This window comes from Equus caballus, chromosome 2, assembly GCF_041296265.1.
Source record: "Equus caballus isolate H_3958 breed thoroughbred chromosome 2, TB-T2T, whole genome shotgun sequence".
In the NCBI taxonomy this organism is placed as follows: Eukaryota; Metazoa; Chordata; class Mammalia; order Perissodactyla; family Equidae; genus Equus; species Equus caballus.
The window spans coordinates 102293900-102299101 of record NC_091685.1 but is presented as its reverse complement, the minus strand read 5'-3'; the positions used below and the strand labels follow the sequence as shown (position 1 = coordinate 102299101).

At 30.6% G+C, this 5202-nt stretch overlaps 1 non-coding gene across 1 annotated transcript; it reads right to left on the bottom strand.

The window, feature by feature from the left end:
* Window positions 1-4595: 4595 nt before the first annotated feature.
* LOC111772628 (U6 spliceosomal RNA) lies at window positions 4596-4698 on the bottom strand. The gene has a single exon (XR_002806632.1). It is a non-coding gene; the product is annotated as a U6 spliceosomal RNA (small nuclear RNA).
* Window positions 4699-5202: the final 504 nt, after the last annotated feature.

The following is a 5202-nucleotide window of genomic DNA, read 5'->3' as shown; positions in this document are numbered from 1 at the left end:
TGTTTATTTGATATTCTTTCATAATTCTATTGTGATAGTATGTACTTTGGTCAGGAGACTTTCAATTCTTGATGATGTTCCACCAGTAAAACTGGTTTAGCTACAACTTTGAGGAATAGTTTTGTTGTTGTTTTATTTTGGATTTTGTTTTTGTTTTTAACAGAAAAATGCCAGTGTAGCTCATGTTATATTGTCCTGTTACTTGTTACGATGGATCAGTGTTAACACACTGCTAAGAATGTATGTTGTATAAATGCTAAACCTGATGATAAGTTGCCATGCTCACCTAGAAAAGCTTAAATTTTCCAAGGATGAAATAAATAAATATCATAAATTCAGCTTCAGAGTACAAATAATCATTTTTGGCATCTGAAACATCTGGGAAGAACTTACCTCTATTTAAGGAAATACGAAAATCTTCTCAGACCAGAAATCTCACATCCCAAGAAAATAATTTGACACTGTCTTTCTATGCTACCCTTCGTAAACAAATATTATGAATGAGTAATTAAAAATTACTCATATTAATTCACTCCTTACAAGAATATACTTTTACTCTTTCAAAATGAATAAAATATAAGAATAATAAAAATAAATAAATGTGTGAACCTACTGCACAGGATCACCAATCAGCAGAGGTCTGTACAGATTTTGCAGAGCCTAAATGTTATACAATTTGGAAGCCTGCTGTTTTAAAACCTATACAAACTTAGTAATACAAACTTATGTGCAAAGTGAATATTTCCTTAGGATGACCAAAATAATCACAATGAATTTCAAATTTTGAAGTGCTGAATAATATCCCAAGCAAAACAAAATATAGAAACATGACGAAAATATTTTTATCTTCTGATATACCTTTATAATTTTGTTGTCCTACAATTGGTTGCATCTTCATTGCCTTTTCATATAAAAGCAATTTGGTAATATTTTCTATAGAGAATAGAAAGATGATTCATTATTCCTCTGGCATGCTTAAACAATATCACAAAACTTTTAATAGTTTTGAAAAAATTTCAGATTAAAGTTTGTTATTGATAACGTCATATAAAATTTTATAACTTTTGTCAAATTTTCTCTTCTGTGAAATATATGTTTATAACATTGAGCTACAGCATTAAGCTACAGTAATCTTTTCTTATTGTCTTTAAATTTCAATATGCATGGTTTAATTTATAGTTTGAATATTAATCCATTTGATCATATGTTCATCATATGTTTCACAAACATCTTCTACTCCTTTGTGGTTTTTTATTTCAAGTACCATTTGTATAATTAGGTTCATGCACTTCATTGTTTAAATATTTTTGATATAGTGAAAAGAAAAATTACTTAATGTATATTTTTATAATCTACGTCTTGCTTAAAACTATTTCTGTATCTTAAGGTTATAATTATGTTCTATATTTTCACCATAATATTAAAGATTCCATTCCTATGATCATAATAATCTCTTATATTTTCTTCAGAATACAAAAGACTTGATTTTCGTATTTAATTCTTTAATCTATCTGAGCCTGATTTTTTAAATGGCATGAACTAAAGTCCACATTTTTTCATGAACATTCAAATGTCTCAGAATAACTTATTAATTATTCAATTCTTTACCCAGTGATTTACAATATTATTTCTGTGATATATCATGGATCCATGTAAAAGTATCATTTTCTTTTCTCTCTATTGGGATCTATTACTTATTTTGACTACCACTGAAAGTATCAAAATCTCTCAATATTATAACATAATAATCTTTGATATCTGAAGTGATGCTCCTATCTTTCAAAATCATCTTGAATACTCTTAATTGATTAGTATAAAAAAGGTTTTTATTTTGCTTTTTTATGAACATAAGGCAGAGAAAATCAGACAATGCTTTATTTTTTTATTGCAATTTTTTAACCACACAGGTGCTGTAAATTGAATCCCATATCCAAATGTTCTTTTACCTGTGTTTCAAACATTCAGGGAAGACAACTACAGGTATATTCTTTTCTACCTAATGTTAGGATGGAGTCAGACATTTTTGGTTTTGGACGACTATTTCCATAAGTAGGTTTTCTTTTTTTAGCTCGCTCTATACCTGAACATGAAATTCATGTCAACATCTTAGCTTTAATTGGGTATTTCAAGTTCTACCTTCTCCAAAGTTGCTTGAGCAAACATTCCCCTCTGATGCCATCAATTTTCTTTGTTTTTATAGTTTCTATGTCTCTGCTGACGTTCTCTAAATACTTTTTCATAACATTTAAATTTTGTTTTCATCATTGAGCATAATTATAATAGCTTAACATCCTCATCTACTGCTTCCCAACCACTAGGTCATCTCAGAATTACTATCCACTAACTTTCTTTTGGTCTTGAGAATGTTTCATATTTTCCTGTTTCTTCATATGTCTAATAAATTGGATTGCATTCAAGATAGTAGGATGTTTATATGCAGACAATCTGGATTATGTTATAGTCTTCCAAAGAGTGTTTGATTTTTATTAAATTGTTTGTTTTGTTTTATAACACAGTTAACTTGGTTGTCTCAAACTGTAATCTCTATATTTTGAGCGATAGGTCAACCCTAGGTTCAAAGCTTTTATGCTTAGGTGTGCTACTTGGAGTTTGTCTCATGCATACAAAATTTAGTGATCAGTCAGAGATTTGGGCAGAGATTATCCTCAGAATATGGGGTTCCCCTTCTGTGACTTTTTCCCTTCCTGACCCCCCACAATTTCCAATAGCTCTGGATGCCCCCAATTGGAGTGTGGTCCTTTAGATCACAAAGCCAGTGATCTCGCAAGAAATCTAGCCAGTCTTAAATTGCTCACCATGGCTAGCAGCCATGAATATTTATCCCAAGCCATTTCCTTTTTCTAAATATCTGCTTTTGATTTCTCTCCAATATCTGCAAGTATTTGGGTTTTGTTACTTTGATTTATCAGTCCAGAATTTGTAGTTTTATCTGCAGGAGGATCTGTCCAATAGGAACTTACATAGCCATACCAGAAGCAAAACTCTAAGGCCATCAAACCTAATGCTAGTATTAGTATTTGATCCTAATACAGCCCTGACTTTGGTTTCCTGGTTTCTTTTGTTGTTTTCGTTACTGTTATTTTTGTTTCTTTGTTTGTTTTCTGGTCTTGTTGGTTTTCTAGTTTTTGCAAACTCATCAACAACATAAAATAAATAACTTTATAATACTTCTTGTATCTAGGCAAATTTCATCAGTAGACTTTACAAATGCCTCATTTATTATTGTACTGGACAAGAGAAGGCATTGTTTATTATCCACATTAATGTGGATATGACATTTACTTTTAAGATTTATCTAATCTACTTATTTCCCCTATTTCTTACCAGTTTATTTTTAATGCAAGCATTCTATAGCAGAAAACAATTTCAATATGAGTACAGGAAATAAAGGGTTAGTTTTTACTGTGCTTTATTATAAACGAATTTAGTCATTTGAGGAAGAAGAACTAAATTTTCAATTCCTTGGTTGAGAAAAATTAGTTACATTTTCCAGTTACAAATCTGCTTAGGGATGAAGGAAAAATATTATATAATAAAAATCCAAAATGTCTGGATGAATTTCAGAAAATATCAAACTTGATATTTTCCTTAATACAAGGTAATAAATATGCACTTTTAAGTTGGGTGCAATAGAAAAAAATCTTTTTCTCTAAATTGGCTTAGATGTTATCTGAAAAAAGCACAGATCACTGATGTATCTGATTTTTTGCTTATCTCCATGAAGATTCATGTGTCTTTACAGGGAAATGTTTGCAGGCAATATAAAATTCTTAAAATAGGACCCACAAGTACAGCCAAAGTTATCTGATGAAAGCACAGCTCAATGATAGAGCTGAACATTGTTCCGACTTCCCTGGGGAATAAATGGAATTTACATAAAAATATTTGAGGGCACCTTAAAAATAAAATAAATAAAAATAAAATAAATAAATAAAAATAAAAATAAAAAGAGCCACTGTCAGACTCACAACTTGAACTCTGAATTGAGTCCCCAAGTTCTTTGTTTTTAAACTTTATTCAGAGGCAGTGTTTATTGTGAAGAGCAGAAAATCATTTAGGTTGAAAATATAAAAAGAAGCATATGACTCATTTGAATTCACTTCATAATGGAGCGCAAATAGAAGAGCGAGTAGAGTAACAGAAAAGCTTTCGAGGAATAAACAAAATGTGTGGGCTCTGGACTAGCAATTATCTTTTCCAATTTTTTACTTTGAAATATTACTTAACCTGTCTAAACTGTCATTTTCATTTTAAAAATTAGGACTAACAATGTCTATTGTGCCAAATACAGAGTATTTATTGAGACTCTAATGAAGAAATGCATGTAAAATTAGTAAAAGGTAGAAAGAATCAAATTAATAGATACAAATTTGAAATATGTTTGAGACCAGATCTGAAGTTAAAATTACGTTTCTTTGTAGTTTTCAGATACTTAATGCAATGTTAGGTACTTTAAAGTTTATTATTCACTAAACGAGCAAATAAAACAAAGTTTGTGTCACACTTAAGAACTAAGTTTTTCATTTGAAATGAATTCTTTAAACAATTATATATATATTTACTTTTAACTTTTTTTTTCTATGGAACACTTCATGAATTTGCTTGTCATCCTTGTGCAGGGGCCATGCTGATCTTCTCTGTGTCATTCCAATTTTAGCATGTCTGCTGCGGAAGCAAGCACTTTAATTTATTTTTTAACAAATAGTTTACTGTGCTACCAGAAGCAAGCTCTGCACTAAATTTGGTGAAAATAGAAATGAGCAACTTAATGCCTCAATGAGCTCACAGATTAGTGGAAATAAAGAAACACATATGACTTAATCAGACCCATCATATTAAGTGTCAAATGTGCACACCATAAATGCTATGGAAAAACAGATGACAGAAGTAATAATTCTTTTGGAGAATATTGTAAAATGATTAACAGAAAAGATAATACAGTCATGCATTGCTTGACAACAGGATGCATTCTGAGAAATGCATTGTTTGGCACTTTCGTCATTGTGCAAACATCGTAGAGAGTACTTGCACAAACCTGGATTGTATAGCCTGCTACACACATAGGCTGTATGATACTAATCTTATGGGACCACCATTGTACATGTGGTTCATTGTTGATTGAAACGTTGTTAGTGGTGTGTGAAATGTGTATTTGAACTGGTATTTAAATGAACTGCAAGG